The following is a 21,759-nucleotide window of genomic DNA, read 5'->3' on the forward strand; positions in this document are numbered from 1 at the left end:
GCTTGCCTGTCTGGGAAGGATTTTATTTCTCCTTCACTTATAAAGTTTCATTTGGTAGGCTATGAAATTCTTGCTAGGTATTTATTTTCTTTTAGAACACTGAAAATAGGCTCCCCAATCTCTTCTGATTCATAAGGTTTCTGCTCAGAGGTCTGTTACTAACCTGATGGGATTCCCTTTGTAGGTGACCTGACCTTTCCTCTAGCCCCTTTTAAGAATTTTTTTCTTTTGCACTGACCTTGGTGAATCTGATAATTATGTGCATTGAGGATGGCTGTTTTGTATAGTATCTGACAGGGGTTCTCTGTATTTCTTGAATTTGTATGTACACTTCTCTAGCAAGACTGGGGACATTTTCATGGACTGTATCCCCAAATATGTTTTCCAAGTTGCTTATTCTCTCTTCTCTCTCAGGAATGCCAATGAGTCATAAATTTTATCTCTTTACATAATCCCATGTTTCTTGGAGGCTTCATTCATTAAAAAATTTTTTGTTTGTATTTTTGTCTGGCTGAGCTGACTCAAAAAACAGGTCTTTGAGCTCTGAGATTCTTTCCTCAGTTTGGTGTGTTCTACTTTTAATGCTTCCAACTATATTATAAAATTCTCGAAGTGAATTCTTCAATTCCAGAAGTTCACTTTGGTTCTTTCTTAAAATGGCTATTTCATCTTTCAGCTCCTGGATTATTTTATTGGATTCCTTGGATTGGATTTCAACTTTCTCCTGGATCTTGATGAGCTTCCTTGTCTTCCAGATTCTGAATTCTGTGTCTGTCATTTCAGTTATTTCAATCTCATTAAGAACTGTTGTTGAGGGACTAGTTTGCTTGTTTGAAGGTAAAGTGACACTTTGCCTTTTTGAATGGCCAGAGTTCTTGTGCTGATTTGTTCTCATCTGAGAGGGCTGGTGTTCCTTTAACTGTGTGGCATGTTGAATATAGTCAGTTGGCTTCATTTCTGGGTGCTTTCAGAGGGCCAAGGCTCTTTACAGAATCTTTATTTGTAGTTATATTTTTGCCTTAGGTTTCACAGGTCCTGTATACTGGCAAAATACTTTTGGTGTTATAATTTGGGCTGTGATCCAGTAAGTGGTACTTAAGATTGGTGGCTGGCAGTTAGGCTTTGCCATGTGGTTCTTTGGTATTTTGGCACATCTGCAATACTCTGTGGTGGGGTTGGGGGAGAGATAACCCCCTCACCAGATCCTCTCCCAGACCTTTGAGCAGCCTCCATCCAATCTCTGGTGCCCACCTGAGTTTCTGTCATTAGGTATTCTGGGCCACAGAGCTCCCTCCAGCAGTGGTCATGGCTGGCAGACCACTTCCTCAACTGGCCCAGTGGAGGGAGGCACACCCACTCACCCACCAGCCCATGAACCCGGCCGTCTCACCCCTCTCATTGTTCTGTGAGTGGGGCTTCCCACTCTTGCTTGGGCACTGCCCAAGCCAGCAAGAATTGCCTAGCTAGGGGCAGCAGTGGGTGGAGTTGCCTGATCCATCATCTTGGTATTTCCTGGGGGAACACAGAGCTGTTCCTGCCTGCAGAATTCAGACAAAGGTGGGGGTGCTGTGCTAGGAGACCCAACTAGCAAGGCTCACCTGGCTAGGAGCAGTGGGGGTGAGTGAAGTCACCCAAACTGCCATCTGGGTGCTTCCTGGGGGAATATGGAGCTGTGTCCACCCTCAGAGTTCAGGCACAGGCTGGTATACTGTGCTAGAAGTCCCAGCCAGTGTGTCCCACCCAGCTATGAGCAGAGGTGATGTGTGGAGTCACCTGATCTGCCATCCAGATCTTTTCTGGGATTGGGCTGCACCTACCCACAGGGTTTAGGCAGAGGTGTGTCCACTGTGCTGGAAGCCCCAATTGTTGTGACCTGCTGGACTCTGAGCAGTGCAGAGGAGGATGGTTAGAGTCACCCAGTCCACCATCCTGATGCTCCCCAGAGGAACACGGAGCTGTACCTGCCTGCAGAATTCAGGAAGGGGCAAATCTGCTGTGCTCAATTAATGATTTCTTATGCTTAAGTATTAATTAACATTCTAGACTACATATAGTATTGCAACTATCTTCCTTAATTACAAAGTGTAACTCTGTTCAGAGTCTTTGGGAATAGGAAGCAAGTTATGGAGAACATCTATGTAAGACTATAATTTTTAAATTTAGACAATATTTTCAGAATTCAAATTATATGGTAGTGCAATATTTTTTGTTCAGGAAACGCACAGTAGAACTTTAAATTCAGAGTTTATGTACTGTATCTCTTGGTAAAACACTGCTTTGTAATAAAACTTCAAAGAAAAAGATTTTCTCTCATTTCATAATGGATCCAGAAACTCTTTATATCAAAACATAAATCTTTTTGTGCAATTAAAGTGTTCGGACACATTAGAAAGCTGTAACATTACATTTCGTAAGGTCAGTGATACCATCAATTCAATTAATTCTCTCAATTATCCTCTGCATTGTTCCAAAACTGTTCTCATCAGGGTGGCCAATGTGATGGTATCAACAAGCAGGGAGAAGCTGCCTGGCATCCTGGTGGATTTTGGTCAGTGTGATTTCTACACTATCAAAATATTTGTTGTGAAAGACCTGGAGTCTTGTTTTTAAAATGCCATGATTCTATTTTAGTTTGCTTACTTTTGTAAATACAGTTGAGAAAGTGCAAATGTACCCCGTTTATCAATATTTACTTTGTATATCTGTTTGCCTTGTGGCATATAGGCTCTGATCTTTTCTGTAGTGCATATATTCAGATGAATTTTGTGAATTGTGTGTATTAGCCCACAATCCTTGAATGACTGAAGATGATATTATATTTTAATATAATATAATATTAAATAAAAATTACTCGGCATCTTTTTTTTTTTTCCCCATGCAACTTTCTTAGGATTTGTGTCCTTCCCTTTGAATGCTTTGGACCACTCTCTAGGAAGGTTTTCTCTCTGGTAGCCTGTTAAACACTTATACTTTATCAAATAAATATAGTTTTGAAACACAATAAATAAATGCATGTGAATATGTTTTAGGGCTTTAAAAAATAATCGATAAAGTGCTAGTTTCATGTTTCTACCTGTTCTAACAGTGCTTTTTAATTTACAAGAAACCTTCATGAAGTGCTCTATTTAAATTTGAGGATAAGGAGAATTTGGAGAGGGTCCAGATAGAGTAATAAAAATCAGTAAGCCTAGATGCAAATACATTTTGGGAAAATGATAATGTGTGCCAAGATTTTAGTCAACCTGCCAAAAATTGCATTTTACAAAATACAGTGGTGTTATTCACGCATTTTTTGCACTGTGAATGCTAATGAATAATTCCCAGTGGTTGTAGAGGGGACTGATCCAATGCTTAATGTAGATGTGGTTTAAGATTTTCTCTTAAAATTGGGCTCCATGGGTACCTAATTCTTACTATTCTATGTTATGGTAATGAACCTAAAGAGAAGAGAAAATGTAGGAAAAAATGTTTTTAATCCTAGGCCCTGGTTGTAGAAAATTTTTCATTAACTGATCCATTTCAGGTTTGCTAAAAGAACAACTGGAAGAAAAGTAAGTTTTCCTCCTAGCAATCTTGAGTTAATATAACACTCATATCCTGATTTTACCATCTTGGTTTTTCTCAAATTCAATCTTTTTTTGTAAAAGACTGGAAGAAGGATTCAGCCAACTATTCTGAGGCAGACTTCACCGTGGGAAGAATTTAGACTTTGCTGTTCAGTTGAATTGGCTACTGATCATACCTCTGTCACCTGTTAGCTCTGTAACTTGTGCTAGTTGTATAAATGAGAATAGTAATTGGTATCTAGCTTTTAGAGTTCTTGTGATGATTAAAGAAAATTTTTTTAAAAAAGCACTGGTTCATAATAGGTACCTAAGAAATGTAAACCCTCGTCTTAAAAGCAATTATGGTACAGTTCAACCTGACTAGGAAATTGAAATCTGGTCATACATTTAGAAGAAATGAGTTTTCAGGTAAATATATTTAAGTGATAAAATGGAGAATTTTAGGGAGGGAATCATTTGTTATACTAAAAACAGATACATTTGAAATATTTCAAATGCCCATTGAACAAATAAAAGACAACTCTACTCTTACTGCATCTGCCTGTCTGAATTCTTGGTTAATCATATTTAATTAAAACATTTAAACCTGTTCCTTAGAAATACATTCCTAAAACTAAAAAGAAGGCACTGGTATCAGAGTAGGTAAAGTATATAGATGTAATGGACAATTATTGTCTAAATCACAAAAGTAGGTAGATCTGTTGATATAAAAGATTTATCTTGCATTCTTTAAGTTAGACTTCATGGGGTTTATTATTATTATTATTGAGACAGAGTCTCACTCTGTCACCAGGCTGGAGTGCAGTGGCATGATCTCTGCTCACTGCAACCTCCACCTCCCGAGTTCAAGCGATTCTCCTGCCTCAGCCTCCTGAGTAGCTGGGACTTCAGGTGTGCGCCACCATGCCCAGCTAATTTTTGTATTTTTAGTAGAGACGGGGTTTCACCGTGTTGGCCAAGATGGTCTTGATCTCTTGACCTCATGATCCACCTGCCTCAACCTTCCAAAGTGCTGGGATTACAGGCATGAGCCACCACACCCAGAAAGTTAGACTTTTAAAGTAGGTACATATTTAGAGTTACTGGATAAAATATAAGACGTCCAGTTAAATTTGAATTTTGGATAAACAATGAATATTTTCTCAGTATAAGCATGGGGCATACTTATACTAAATTATTATTTGTTATTTATTTGAAATTCAAATTTAACTGGATGTTCTATATTTGTTTGCTAAGTTTGGCAACCCAACTCATATTTTCAACTCTTATTTATACATGTTATGATTATGTTATGAATTATCCTACAATAAAACCGGCTCTCTTTGCTTATAGTTGAGCTCAGCAATTTTTTTACGTATCATTTCTGACTTATTTCTTGAGACATTTTTTCTTTATATGTAAAAGAGATGGTGAAGTTAAAATTCTAGGAGAAAACTGAAGCTAACTACTCTATGAGAAACAGCTTCTACAAACTGCATAATGGATTTCAAGTTGCATTCACATTACTCTATTTTAATAAGTACGAGCAAAAGATCTCTAAAAGCAGAAGATAGCTGATATCATCAGATTCTACTACATGGCATTACAAAGGAGAGAGAAGGAACAATCAATTCAGAAGTTATGAAAGGCTCTCCCTTGGTAAGCTGCATATACGGTGTGGGAAGGCTCCCGCGTATGTGGCAGTATAATGAAGCTACAAGAGGGAGAGACTATGCTTTCAGTTTTATTCATATCATGCACAAGAATTTTGAATTCATTTTTTTGTAGGGTAAGCACCTTAAATCACCCATATAACATCAGCTTTATTGTTCAGTGTTATAGAACAGAAGAAATAGGAAAGGGTTTGAAGAATTAAACGAATATACAGAAAACTTGTTTGTACACGTGCCTTCTGTTTTAGCAGTAAATCACTAACTTTTTAGACCTGAAACTGCTTGCTAACACTTAGTTCCAGGGGGAAAAATGAGAGCAAAAGAAAATTTCCCCCAGATTGGAACAGAAAATAATGTTGAAGCAAATAGAACTCTATATACTTCTGACAGTTCAAATGATACATAAGTACACAGGCTGACAAGGGCTGTGTTGTCCCTGCAGTTCGCTTCGCTCAACTCTGCATGGTTCTGTAGGACAATGAAATTCAATGCACTTAGAATTTAAAAAAAAAAAAAAAAAAAGAAGGAGAAAAAGAAAAAAGTGAGCTCAGATTCTTTTAAAAGCATTTCTATGAGAAAACGGATCATTTACATGCCAAAAGCACTTTTAATGTGACATATTTAGCACATGTATTATTTAGAACGAAAGCTGCTTGAACTTCGTGAATTTTAAAGTCTGTAAAATGGCACCCCACTGAGCAGAAAGGTAGCTGTTCTCTGTTATGTGATTATTTTGAATAATAGACTTGTACGTAACTTTTTACGAAATTAAAGGTATGACATTTACTTTCGTTTAGCCCCATAAATTGCACTTTAGAATATAAAGAATGGGCTGATGTATGAATTTGTTGTTTCTTCAAGCAGTTTAACTGATTTTTAAAGAACAGTTTTGTGTTTCATCTATTGAGTAACACATCAAACAGTTGTCTTAGTAGACTTAATGAGACTCCTGTATCACTTAACTCTTCCAAGAAATGTTCAAGGACCTGTAAAACGAGAGAGGCGGACCCTAGGTTTGTTTTGTTTTCTGCTTTCACTGAAGCCCAAACCCGAGTTAAGGAGTACCAACTCAGCTCCAGGTGTAGTTGGGTGCTGAAGGGAGCATGGCTTCTCATTAGCCATTGCATGGTGGGACAATGGTATATAACTCCAATTCTTTTGGAGAAGAAAATTGGAATTGCAAATCTTATATGATTTTGGACGTACTCTCCAGACATCCAATTTTACAAGATGGCCCTTTCATCAGAGCCTACTGTTTGACTTCAAGGGAGCACTGAGAAAATACTTGTTTCTTTGAGTATGACTGAGGACAGAATAACCAGATCTTGAAAAACGAATAGGGATCTGTTGAAAAAGGTCTGCGTTCTTGGCTCTTCCTCATTTATGATAATTTTGCTTTGGATGCAGAGATATTGATGAATTAAGTTGAATACGCACATGTGTACACACAGAAACACACATAGTGGGCTGAATCTCTATGATGCGGCTGGCCAGAACTCTATGAAGAAGTGACTGTCCAGGTAGAATCCTCAGAAATGGCTTAAGGTATAGATAAATTCAGGACTGTGCGTATGTTTACCAAAGAGAGTCCAGTATGCATCGGACCTCTGTGAATTGAAAGAAGTGAATGATTAGCTAGGTGGTGTTAGGGTGAAGGTGTGGTGTTTGTATGCAGACTGTTTGGAGATTTCCATTTTTAAACATGTTCTCTCTTCCCCACTTCCTTCACCCCCTCCAGAGATTTCAATGATAGTGTTTAAATTTGCTTCAGGCTTTAAACTTGGCATTCAGAAAATCAGCTCAGCAACTCTTGAGTAATTTATCTGGGTTTACAGAAAGTCTGTCGTTCCCTTTAAAGATAGAGACACTTGATTGAGAAACAAAGTGCTGTTTCACAGATTTGCTGCGAGTCCACATAGCTTTACAAACAGGGTGTTTGTTTCTTTAAGGAAATGTTGCTTTGGCTAATCCTGACAAGGTGTTTTTCTCTCTCTCTTTTTGTTTTTTGATTTTCTGAATTAAAAGAAGCAAGATTTTGAGTATTAATAAAATTAGCCCTTATAAAAAGGAAGATTATTGCTATTTGTATACCCTTGTCTATATTGCTATTACAACAGCTTTGCTCAGAGAGAGATGGAACTAAAAGTGGATCTGCAGCCCAAAAGGTGCAATTATGGTCATTGAAGCCAATAGCATAATTATGTATATAGCGTATATATTTATCAGATATGTGCAGCCATTTTGAACTCTTTATGTATTATCATTACCACTTTGCAGCTTTCTTGAAACAATTTTGAACATCATCTAAGCAAAAATCACTGAGAAGGTTAAATGCTAAAAACATACTTTTAAATTACATTGAGGTTATGGCGTAAAGCCAAGAAAATCACAGAATTTTTGTCCTACTGCTGTTCTCTATTTCCTTGAGATTAATTAACATCAGAAATTTAATTAATTCTTTTTGTAGTCAGCAATCTTTTGTTCTTATTTTGAGGAATATGATTCAAGAAGATACTCAGAAGGACTTAAACGAAAACTGTTTCAAACTCTACTAGGAATTTAAGTTTACTTCTTTATTTATGTGCAGTATTAATTTCCATTTCCAGAATAAACACCTCTCCACCTGGGATAGTGACAACTTTTCATTTTTAAACCAAAAATTTTGCATTCTTTGAAGTCTAGTTTATTTCACACCTTTCCAGGGCTCTCTTTAATGCAAGCAGGCAGGATCCCTAATCTTCCCATCTTGCTGCAATCCAACAGTTACTAATATTCACATGTATGTGTTGGTGAAAAGGAGCGTTTCTCTTAGCAAGCATGAGGCAAGGTTTTAATTTGTAGCTGATAATTTGCTACTGGAAGCTTACCCTGATTAGTCTTCTTACTGCACCAACAGTTTTTGAGGTGGTGTGAATTACCTGCTGTGTATGTTTTTACCACTCACTCAGGGATGAAAATGAATTACAGCCTAGCCCTCAATTAAAGCTTGAAATAAGAAAACCTCAAACTTCTTTTATGTCCTCACTTCTAAAGAACAGAATTAGTTGTTTCTGATATCATTGGAATTGTAATTCACACTCTTAGAAATCCTGCAATGGATCTTTCAGCTCCACTCAAACAAGCACATCTCAGCTGTTACCCAATTACATTGCCTTTGCTCCAAGTCAAATCATCATCCAACAGCTGAGAATTGAAACAAACTCCATTTGTGAAAATGAACCATAGGTTTATTGATAATGCAGAATGTTTTAAAGTGTTAATTCTCTTCATCCTACAGAAATTAATATGTTATTTTGGGTCTTATTAATTGTGAAATCTAGGAAACTGAGTCATAGACTTTGATTTAATTTGTCATTGATGTAGTCTAATTTTCAGCAGTGCTGAAAAGAAATAAACTAATGGAAACCTTGAATAAATATTTTTGACACACTGTTGTTAGATCTTTTGAGAAAATGCCCATAACTTTAAACCAGTATGTTACAAGTCTATAAAAGCTCACATTGTATTGCCCTTGAGATTGTCGGGTAATCTCGCCATCTCAAAAGGGAGCACAGAGGCAGTCAAATAGTCTATGTGTTTATTCATTGGTTCATGTTCTTATTGGGCACCTATTGTATGTTTCATTTGCTCATGCTGCAGGAAACAGAGAGCTCGTGAGTCCTAAAGCACTTTTATTCCGCGTAGGAAAACAGTTTATTCCATTCACTCTCAGGAAGAAAGGATCCTGTGAGGGGATCGTACTCATGACTTGTCACATATCCCAAGTCTGTCTGTGTTCTACAAACCTCTTAGTTTTCTATGGAAAAGAAGGGGGATACCTGAGTGTCTTATGCAGAACAGCATAGTAAGTGTCAAGGAGAAGGAAAAGCAAGCAGGGACTGAAGTTATAGTGTGGTCTTCAGCTCTGATGAGTAGAAAGACTAAGGCCAGTTGGAGGATACAGCCTTGTTGAATTAAAGAAAACTGTTTTTCTTGATGTGGCTGAGGAAATAGATACTCTATTTGAATTGTGAGAGAGGAAGCAAAGGGCTGCTCAGCTTGGAGTGGATCACATATAGGGCTGTGTGGGAATGAGAGGAATAAACAGAGGAGACAGAGCCGGGCACTTCCAATCAGATGATAAACTCCTTAATAATAGAAGTCTGTGTGTGTGTGTGTTTGTGTGTGTGTGTGTGTGTGTGTGTGTGTGTGTGTGTGTGTGTATGTGTGTGTGTTTTCCATAACAGCTACTTCAGGACTGGATTCACAATTAGTATCAATTTGGATTTCCTAATTAGCAATTCATGTTCCAAGGTTAGAACTCAAGTTTATAAAGTCAAAGGAAGGGTAGTGATATGCTGGATACATTATATTCAGCAGAGTTTACCTTACTCTTGATATTAACAGACTTATACCAAATTTACCAATGAATTTTCATTATATTTTCCTCCACTTTGAAGTCATAAATTTACTAGTTATAATTCTATTCTGTAGCATCACGGGAAACATGATGTGTGTAGCTCTGCATGTTCACCTTCCTGGAAGGAGGAAAATCACCATTTAGTTCTTCCTACCTTCATTGCTATCAAATGATAAAAATTGTTGATAAGTAGCTAAATATTATGCAATATAACAACGTTCTTAGAACTCTTTTTTCTTAGAAATAAAGAAGTAGACATTCAAATAGATTATAAGTGGCAAATAAATGAGCTTAAAAGAGGGCTCTCTCTGATGTAGGAAATGCTTTTTTTTTTTTTTTTCTGGGCTTAGCCTTTTTAGAGGTCAGTATATTGTTGGTTGTTCATACTGTTTACGTCAAGCTTGAATCTTTTATTTAAGAGAACGTACTTTTGGGTTTCATTTGGCTTAATATGATGGTGAGGGTTTTAAAAAATTATGTCTTCTCAGACATGTAAGAGTTGCATCTTTTTAAGTGTGAAGTTAATACCTAAACAGTCATTCAGGGTTAGTCTGAAATTTAAATTGGGCCATTGTATTATTGATTTTTATTACATGCATATTGGATAGTAGTTCAAATAAGAGTTGAAATAAAAACCTGTCTGGCTATGTGTTAGGTGAGAGATAGGCAGGTTCATTAACTCAATTATCTCTATAGGGACAGTAACCTGAGAACAAGCTTAGGAGTGAGTAGAAGCAGGAGCAAGGCATAGATAAGAACGAAGTCATTTCACTGGGCGACCTGGAATGAGGGTTTCCTTGCCTGTCTCTCTTTTCACTTTCCTCTGTCCCTCATTTACTACTTCGCTGTCTTACTTCTTTCTTCTTTTCTTCTATCTCTCTTACTTCTTCTCTAGCAGGTTCATTATCATATATTGGTTGTGTACTGTTATAGATTATTTTCCTCTGGTCTAAGGGTTGGGTAAAATAACTGGAATCCTTTATGTATTTATTGTCTTAGATATGTGATTGAGTTAAGAATGACAAAAGAAGTCCATACAGCCCGAAAATTGGCATCTTGCACTTATGAAAACTTGGACAGCATTTTTCTAAGGACGGATGAATTTAAGGTTATAGAGTACCTCCTGCAGGAGATTCCTGAATGAAACTGGAACTGAATGAGAATTGTAAGCCACCCACCATGGTGTGCTACTTACTGGATCCTTTCAGAGCATCTGCTGACCTCATGTCGGTGAACTATTCATCGTCTCACTCCACTATGCCTCCTGCCCCACATCCACAACACGTAAAGCATGTTATTTTTGGTCCTATTAATTGTGAAATCTAGGAAACTGAGTCATAGACTTTGATTTAATTTGTCATTGATGCAGTCTAATTTTTAGCAGTGCTGGAAAGAGATAGACTAATGGAAACTTTGAATAAATATTTTTAACACACCATTGTTAGATCTTCTGAGATAATGTCCATAACTTTAAACCAGTATGTTACAAGTCTAAAATTTGGGAGTTTATCAATTACATAGAAATGAGAAATTATGAAATATGATATTGATCTATCAGGCTGGTTCTTTTTGCAGCCAGCTGGATCATATAAAGCAGAATTACCAACTTGTTCAAACTCTGTTTTTTTTTTTCTCATATGCCAGATAAAAATCCTAAATACTCTGGAGGAACTAATGCTGAGTAGTGAGATACAAATCACTGAAGGAAACTTTTAACTGCTAATATTTCAAAGTTTTTCTTTGGAAAAACATGGAAATGTGAATGATTTCTGATCTGTGTAATACTTAAGTGCATTTTACTTGCCTTTCAGGCAATTTATTCTACTTAGCACAAGATAGTATATATTATCATAAATTAAGATGATTTCAGAAAGATGGAAAACTAGTTCAAAAAAGCAATTCTTTAAAAGTTCACACACAATTCTAGAGCATTTAGAAAGAGGACTTTGGAGATTTAAGAGTAACAAGCTTTGTGTTAGTAGTGCTATAAGCCTGGCCCTGTTTACAAGTAAATCAATAACAAAATCAGCCTATTACCACATCTACAGTTTTAATAGATACTGCACTATGGGACTTGTCTTTTTAAAAAGAAAATCTTGAGTTTGTAGCTTAGCTTTTGAAATTTGTACTAAAATAAATGCATCTATGAAATCTACAAACTTCATTGTATTGTTGAGTAGAATATGTGGCATGTGAGAAGATGTGGTATTCAAAACAGATCATACTCGAAAAGAGTTGCAGACCTGTTTTTCCTATGAAATAATGAAATTGTATTCCTTCACAGCCACACATACACAAAAGAACCTGAAAATATTGGTAAGACTATGCATATTAAACTTAATCAGTACATGAGAAGAAGCTTTCAAAAGAAGCAATGTGAATACTAAAGAATCTGTGGAAAATGCCACATTTTGAAATAAGCCCTGACTATGAGGGGGTAAATATCTGGGATGCAGAATTTTTCTCAGCTATTTACAAACCTAATGATCTTCAGCTTGTCTTACAAATTCACTTTCTCATCCTTAAAGAGATAATAATGTTTTTCCTATCTCTGTGTTTGAGGTGCAAAATAAGAAATGTGGAAGAACTTTGTAAGGTGTAAACCATTATTCAGATGTGAAGCAGTATTATATTCTGTTCATGTATAAGAATTAACCTTGTTGATGCTCAGTTGGGTCGCTATTTTTTAATTTTTAAATTTTTTTCCCACTTTTAATTTTTAATATGGACTCTAGGTCTATTTCAGAGTCATGGGTTATTTTATGTAAAACTGAACACGAAATTTGCTGTTGTAATGTTGGTGAATAATTAACTCAACCATCTAATTATTGAACACATTTCTTAGTGCTTATTCTATACAAGCACTGTATTCATGTGGTACAAAAATAATCCAACACAAATATTGTCCTCATGAAGGTCACAGTTAAGTAGGAGACACAAACATGTCATTGTTGGGTCTGGGGTTTGGTTTTAGCTTACCTGCAGGCTAATAACATAGCCTATTACTGTTTCATGGATGCTGGCAGAACACATAGATTTCTGAGTCGGAGATGAAGGATTATATTATTCACAGCACAGAAAGTGGCATCATGTTTGTGTTAGTTCCATTTGCCCGCTGAGTCTCAGCAGGGTGACACAGAATGAAAAGGTGGATATTACACATGCAACAGGCAGAGGGCATGTTTTGTGTTGCAGTTGCGGAACATGGAGCTTGGGAGACCCACTTTTCAAACAGTAAATAAGCAGACCTGCTCTTCATCCTGGAGGGAGAGAGTATTTCATCCCTCTAAGATTGCTTTCTACAAATATAGACCTGAGAAATGGCCCTAGGGCCCCAGCAGTCAGAGCCTTGCATTCCTGGCCTAGCAATATGAGTAGGAAAATGTGTACAACTATTATACATCAATGAAAAATGAAAGATGTATAGGAGCACTCCATCAGTTCTATCTCCCAATTGTTATAAGGTAGAAATCGACAAGTGATGAGGCTTATTTGAAATTTAAATATAAGAGATTTTAGACTATTCCATGGTAAACACAAAATCAACTGCTTTTCTTGTTTAATTTCTTTTTTATTGTTAACTATTTGTTGAGCACTTACTGGTGTGTGTGTCTCACTGTGGAACATCATGGTGATAAGAGGATTTTTAATCCTCAGGTGCCCAGTGAAGTTTCTGTCATTTCTGTCTTTGGACTCAATGAGATTCCTCACTTGGCACTTGTGTTGGTTCTTAAGAGCACTTCTTGAGGGCTACCATTGACCATTTTCTACCATAAGACACCAATTTTATGGCAACCATTTCAATATGAGATATTAGAGTCAGTGTCCCTACTGAAGGTATTTCTGGATTTCTCCATGGGTTTATGTTAGGAAAAGTCACATTTAATGTTCATCTCATTTTCCTACCTGTATTAATTGCTTTATGTTAAAAGAAGTAGCATGGTGGGTTGATGCTTCTTATGGCCAAGCAGAGGTTCAAATTCAATTCTTTCTCCAGAGGTGGGGCTCATTCCATTACTGCCCACTGCACCCTGGGAACCAGAGGACATGAGAGGTGGAGGACAGAGCTGCTTTGCCTTTTCATAACGAGAGTTTAAAATAAACTGTAATATGCTCCTCAAATAAAGGTTAAACATAAATAAATAGCTCAGTTTGCCACATTTGAAATTTTTTTCTTGGAAGTCTTCATTGCTATAAAGGTGTAGTCTGCACCATTATCTGAGGTTTTGCTTTTCAGTTCCCTACAGTCAACTGAGGTCCAAAAATGTTGAATGAAAAATTCCAGAAATAAGCAATTAATAAGTATAAAATTGTGCAGCATTCTGAGTAACACAATGAAATCTCATGCTGTCCTGCCCAGGATGCAGATCCTCCCTTTGTCTGGTGTACCTGTGCCATACCGACTCCTGCCTGTTTGTCACTGAGTAGCTGTCTCCATTATCAGATCAACCGTCTTGGTATTGCAGTGCTTGTGTTCAACTAACCTATATTTTACTAAATAATGTCCTCAGAGCACATGAATACTGTACCTAATTTATAAATTAAACTTTGTCATAGGTATGCATGAACATGAAAAAACATAATATATATAGCGTTTGGTAGTTTCAGGCATCCACTGGGGTTCTTGGAATGTATCTCTCATGGATAAGGTGGAATTACTATATAAGGAACACATTTGATCCCTCAAATATGAGTGAGTTAATGACTAAGAGAAGTTAATTTTTAGAATTTGAGAGGGACCTCCCACTTGGCTGTTTGAGAATTTGATGAAGATGTTGCCCTGAACCAGCTGACAAAAGACAAAAAAATTTAGTGAGAGAGGAAGAGAGATTTGCTGTTAAGTCAAAATACAGAGTACTGTACAGGAAAATCTTCCCTGGGAGACAACATTCTCTTCAAAAGAAAAGTGAGTTTGTTTTGGCAGGGGGCCTTGGAATTCTAGTTTGCAATTTAAATCTTAGCTAAAAATTGCATTTTTAAGTCAGGTGCTTGTCTAGCACAGGTGGTTAGTGTAGCAATCACTGTATCGACAGAAAAATATTATGATGAGGTGTGGAGACACCAACCTAATGAAATAAAATGAAAAGGAGGAAAAAAAATTGCCTCTCTCTTTTTTCCTCCCTCACATACTCCTCCAAATAATTGTAATTTAATGTTCTATTCAGAAGAACATATTTATAACAGGGCAGCTCAATATTAATCTTAAAGTCAGAAAAATAACTTGTCATTTATTTAACCCAAGCCTGATGGGAGGTTAGATTCACTACTGAAAGTCTGTTACAAATAGCTGGGACATTCTAAGGTCACCAAATGATGGCTGTCATTCTCTTATTCAGTCCAATGATGAAAGAGCTTTGAAATGTTTGGACGTTCAATCTATGTAGTGCCACGACCTGGACATACCCTTTTACTAAACACTAGCCCACTAAATCCTCTTAGAATGTTGTTTACCTCCAGATAAATCAAACCTGACAATGTAGGTTAACTTCACTGATTCATTTTTCAGCCACAAATGATTAATATTTTTTTACAGAATGAAAGCTACAGACTTCTTATTATACGGTGGACTACAGGGAGTGATATAATTCTTGGATGTCATGTGAAATGCGAAGCCATTTTTTCTGGAACTGATGTTCCCAGTTCTCTACTAAGCATAGTAGCTACCTTTCCTCCACTGGAGGATCATCCAGCAGGAATGACCTTATCAATTACTGTAAGTCAGCATCTTTCCCCCAGAGTTTGAGCAAGCTGTTCTCTGCAATTTGTGCCGGTAGCCCAGGACTGAATTCCGAATCCATTTCCAAAAGCCTAAGCATGTCACGTGCTGTAGCAATGAAAGACATGTTGCTGCAGTAAGCAAAGAAGAGCTTTGCTGGCTGACCAGAAACCCCACACGATGAAGAAAGGCCAAGACACAAAGAAGCGAAGTGAGCAGAGGAGGGAAAAAGGGCTCATACTCTCTTGAGCCCAAGATATTTTAAAGATAAATGGCAGATTTTGCCAGCATTTATTTTGGCCAGCTTCCCCTTCTCTGTTCACTAGCTACCAAATATCTCTGGTGTTCATTGTGATTTAGTAATGATTAAGAGTTAAAGTCAGCAAATGTTTCTGCTACAGGTGTCTTGAAATTCCATCATGCCATGTTTCCAGGTTAGCTGAGCTTGTGATTTTTTTTTTTTTTTTGACTTCTCATTCTGCCATTCTTGAATAGCTAAGACTTTCCACATTTAGAATTGCTTTCTGGTATCCTGGCAGGGAGAGATTTCTCTGAGAGATACAGCACATACAACCTCTCTTGACATCAAGGGCACAGAAATAGTTGATAAAATAGATGATTGATTACCTACTCTTTGCTCAGCACTTATATTTTCCATTAGGTTCAGAAACTTGCATTAGGTTAACACCTAGAAAGTTTTGACATTTGCCCTTAATATCTTTATTTGCTGGGATGCCTTGTGCTATTCCTGCTTTGGGACTGACTGCACTTGAAAGAGCAGAGGAACTAAGTCAAGAACAGTATTTTTTTTCCCTAAAATATATTAAAATCTTAATGAAAACCCAATCTGGATTTGGTTGATGTTCAGCTTGAAGCTTTAGATTAGTTCTAATTTTATATACATATTCTAATCCCATATGAAAACCAACATTTCATAATAAAATTATAGTTTTCTGTATAGTAAGACCTCCATCCATTATGCGATACATAGATTATGCAGGCATTGGACACAAGGATGAAACGGCTCCTCTTCAGCTGTTCTTTTCCACTGTGTAATTACATAATTAGGATGTAGACTATCCATCATACAATTCTTTTTGTAATTCCATGGGAAAAGCTACTGAATATGGACAACAAATGATTCCTAAACCTCAATATCACAGCTGGTTTACATTTTTTACTCTAAATCCTGTAAGTGGGCAGGCCATGTTACAGAACTCTTTCATGCCAAATTTCCGTTTTTAAAATTGAAACCATTTGGTATTATCCAAGAGAAAGGGAGCTTTAAAGGATGGTTGACTGTTTACCTGATGTTTATGAGTCTACTCACATTGTTTTCCCTTTCTCCAAAAGACAGTTACCATCTTTAACCCACATTGTGGCTGCTTTTTTGATCTTTTCTAATTCCTTTTTTGTATTATTCAAATTTCCCCCTCTTTTTTTCTCTTTAATACATTTTAAAATTATTATTTGACTCATAGACAACCTACATTTTAGTTTAAAGTGTTCTAAATTTCCTAAGCAGGTTCTTACTCCAAGTCATCCTGATTTTAGTGCCCCAAACACCTACTATTTACCTTGTATCACTTCACTTCTCCCTAACAGTACAAAACATTCTTTTAGATCTACTTAAATTCAATAACTTGTATTAATGCTTTAAAAAACCCTAAATCGAACTTTTATTTACCATTGGTGGGAATGTAAAGTAGGATAACCATGATGGAGAACAGTATGGAGTTTCCTCAAAAGGCTACAAACAGAACTGCCATATGATCCATCAGTCCCACTACGCATTTATCTAAAGGAATGAAAATCAATTTATCAAAGAGACAACTGCATCCTCATGTTTACTGCAGCACCATTCACTAAGCCAAGGTATGGACTCAACCTAGATGTCCAATAACAGATGAATTGATAAAGAAAATATGTATACACACTGAAGTACTATTCAGCCATAACAAGAGTAAAATCCTGTCATTTGTGGCAACATGGATAGAAGTGGAATATGTTAAGTGAAATAAGCTAAGAACAGAAAGTTGAACACTGAATGTTCTCACCCTTATGTGGAAGCTGTAAAGAAAAGTTGATCTCATAGAAGTGATAAATAGAACAGAGGATAGTAGAGGCTGGGAAGAGTAAGGGCAAGGGAGGGATAGGAAGAGATTTATTAAAGGATGCAAAATTACAGCTAGATAGGAGGAATAAGTTCTAGTGTTATATAGCACTGTAGGATGACTATAGTTAATAATATAATATATATAGTTTCAAATAGCTAGAAGGAGGGCAGATATTGACTGTTCCCAACAGAAAGAAATGATAAATGTTTGAAATGATGGATATGCTAATTACCCTGATCAGATCACTAAACATTGTATATATCAAAACATCAATATGTACCCTACAAAAATGTACAACTATTATGTGTCAATTAAAAAAAGCCCTAAATATGTTTAACAGAATTGCTCTTAAATAGGTTTTATCACTAATGCCATATAATAATAATAATAATGTAATAACATAAATTGAGAAAAACTGGGATATAATTTGATGCAAGAAAGAATATGGGTCTCCTACTATCATAAATCTAGCTCAATGGAAAGACAGCAAGATATATAATATTACAGGAGACAAAATTTTATATTGATTTTTATAAATAATGCACAGTGGGAATTAAGCCAAGTGGGCCTCTTTGTTGTACAGTTTGTTTAAGTTTCTGTGGCTATAGAATGGAATACATTACAGGAATAGAATAATTTTTAGCTCCAATCAGTATAATCAGCATATATTTAACATCTAATCTGGGTAAGATACTTACCCAGTTGAGACAAATAGAGTTGCTTATATCATAGTCTCTTTGTCTCATGTTGTTTATAATCTAACCAGGCAAATACACCTAGCAACAACAAACTAATAAACGATATTCTAAGTGTCACATATAATGTAAACAAAACATGGAGACCTATCTGAATGTCTACGGCGGCTAAATCGAAGAGTTAGCATTGGAACTGACCCTTAATCAATGGGTATTAACTCAAAATGCAGAGAGAAAAATATAGCTCAAAATGGGAGAGTAACGGAAGCAAAAGAACATAGGCAAGAAAGTTCAGAGAACGTGTAGAGAACAACAAAAATCTGGTGGGAGATGAGGTTGGAAGGGTACAATTTGATTTCAATTATGTTTTCATTTGCAGAAGTTCTATTTCTTAAAAATCTATTTTGTCCTTCTTTATAGTTTCTTATTCCTCATTCTATTTTCAAGCTTTAAAAATTCTTGAGATATTTGGTATTTCATAATCTGCGTCTGATAATTACAATATCTGAAATTTTTATACATTGGGTTCTGCCATCTGCTCTTTCTGCTTGCTCCCACTCAGGATGATTTATTATGTGTCATTAGATTTTTGATATGAACTATTCATTTCATTTGAACCTGTATCTATGGGAGTTCTTTGAGACTTCAATTGAAGGACTCAAAGATTCTTCCAAAGAGGATTTGCCTTTGCTTTGGGGAGTTGTGTGGTGGCACTACCAACAAAAGATCACTCTAAATAAATTATTCATTTAAAGTTTTTTGACCTACATAGGTATCAGGAATTCTAAACTGTAACACCATGAGAAGAACCTGCATGTGCTTCTCAAGATATATTTCCTTCTTCTTCAGCACCAACAAGTAATATGGTTTAGCTCTGTGTCTCCACACAAATATCTTCTCAAATTGTAATCCCATAATCCCCATGTGTCGAGGGAGGAACCAGGTGGGAGGTGATTGGATCATAGGGGTAGTCTCCCCCATGCTGTTCTCGTGGTAGTGAGTTCTCATGAGATCTGATGGTTTTATAAGTCAGTTTTCCCTGCTTTTGCTTGGTTTTTCTTTCCTGCCACCATGTGAAGAAGGTCTTTGCTTCTCCTTCTCCTTCTGCCATAACTGTAAATTTCCTGAAGCCTCTTAGCCGTGTGGAGCTGTGAGTCAATTAAACCTCTTTTCTTTATAAATTACCCAGTCTTGGGTAGCTCTTTATAGCAGTATGGAAACTAACTAATACAATAAATTCCCTGGCTTTCTCCTTTAGTGTGGCAGATTTATTTATTGTTCTGCCTTACACTGAGTGTGATACTCTTTGGGATCCTACATATATGGGAATAACCCATTCTCACCCCTTTATGATGACTGTGTGCTTTATCCACTAGTTCTCATGTATGGTGGAGCCATTAAGGAGGAGCTTAAAATCATCAGAAGTCAATAGAAAACTCTCTGACAACTGGAAATCTTTGGTAATTGCTTACATACCAGGAGTCCCTACTTTACTTCTATTTTAGCTGTTGAAGTATTCTTTCATGCTAGTTCAGCAATTAATTTCCGAAGATTATTTTTACATTTTATTTGGCATGTAGGTTATTTTAGCTAGGAAGTTCACTCAGGGTATTTAGTCTGTTATACTGCCAGAAATAGAATTCATAAAGGTAAATTCTGGGCCAAGATGAGAATCCTATTTTTTGCCTGAAAGCTAAAAATGATATTTTGTAGTTAATAGAAATTCACTGGTACTTTTTTTTTTTTAAGAGGAGGAAAATGTGACTTACTCAGAGCTGTTACTTGGAAAGGTAAGTCTAACTAATATAAAGAGTTGGAAGGTGTTTATCATGGTTTAGGTGAGAGGTGAAGAAGCTTAATCTGGGAGAGTGGCACAGGGAATAGAAAGGAGTCTAGGGCTGTAAAGCATAGCATACAGATGAGAAATTATCTTTGTTTTCATTGGTTAAACCACCTTTTTGGAATGTAGACTAAAGAGATATATTGCTGAAAATACCAACTATAGAGGGGCCTTGGTAGATCTATCAATATAAAGTCTGACTGAAATGTTAATAAAGCATTTGAATGCCAACCTATTACACCAAGGATAGATTCATATAATTGGACTTTCTAAGACAGAATTCTGCTAGCATTATTCTTAGTCTCAATTTATTTGGGTGGGGTAGTCATAACCTACCTTGAAGTATGACAAATCCCAGGGAAATGCTACCTTGCTTTTTATAATCCAGGGAAGCATCTTTCTTCTGTGATGAATTCCAGATAGAATTAAATAGTTACCCTTAATAGGCTGAAAAAAGTTTGCAAATTCAGTTTTAATCCATTCTCTAAGTTGTAATCTTCTTAACACAAAGCAATCTAAAATGAAATTTACTTTTCCTGAGAAACAATAAAAGGAAGGGTACCGAACCACAAAGGAGATGGTGGTGATTAAAATATGGGAAATAATGTCGTATTTTGTCAGTGTTCTTAAAAAGTTATACAGGAATTTGTTTTATGATACTAGATTCTAATGGCTTTATGTTTGCTGAAGAGAGCATGGCATTTATTCACCTGTCAGGCTTCAGATTTCAAGCTCACTAGGCTGTCTTTCTGTGGGACATTCATAATTAAATTCCCCTACACATCCTGAAGAAATGAGTTGAAGATTAGACTCTTAGAGTTGTAAGAGATTCTTAGAGATTGTTTCTTTAGACTTCTTCTACCACTGAGAAGGAGGGTGGGGTTGAGAAAAGAGGGGTGTCAGTGGTGGTGGGAATCCGGAGTCAGAAACACTTGGCTTCAATACTTACTTCTGCCTTTTACTAAATATGTGAGCTTAGCCAAGTGACCTTTCTCTTCATACCTCAGTTTATTTATAAAAATGTAAATAATGATAGTAATTTCACAGGATTATTTTGGGTGTTAATGAGATACTTATGAAAATGCCTAGCACAGTGTCTGGTACATTATAGGTACTCAGCAAATAATACCATACCTATTGTTATTGCTTTATCACACTCAGCTTCTCTTTGATGTGGAATTTACGTTCTTCAGCCTGTAAAATATTTATTCTAAACTCTCTGTTGAATACATATCTGACCCCTTAAAAATTCCATTCTTTGGTCCATGTTCTGCTCTATGAAACAACAAAGGATACATACAGGCATACCTGATTTTATTGCACTTTGTTGTATTGTGCTTTGCAGATATTGCATTCTTTACAAATTAAAGGTTTGTGGCAACCCTGCATCGAGCAAGTCTATTGGTGGCGTTTTTTAACAGCGTGTGCTCACTTTGTGCCTCTGTGTGACGTTTTGGTTATTCTGCAATATTTCCAACTTTTTCATTGTTACTGTATTTGTACGGTGACCTGTGATCAGTGATCTTGGATGTTACTATTTTAATTGTTTTGGGGGGTTGTGAACCGTGCCCATATTAGATGGCAAACTTAATTGATCAATGTTTTATGTGTTCCCCCTGCTCTACTGACTGGCTGTTCTCCCATCTCTACCCCTCTCTTCAAGCCTCCCTACTAGCTGAGACACAACAATATTGAAGTTAGGGGAATCAATAACACTACAATGGCTTCTAAATATTTAAGTGAAAGAAAGTAGCAAGTCTCTCATTTTAAACCA

This window comes from Hylobates moloch, unplaced genomic scaffold (genome assembly GCF_009828535.3).
Source record: "Hylobates moloch isolate HMO894 unplaced genomic scaffold, HMol_V3 SCAFFOLD_14, whole genome shotgun sequence".
Classification (NCBI taxonomy): Eukaryota; Metazoa; Chordata; class Mammalia; order Primates; family Hylobatidae; genus Hylobates; species Hylobates moloch.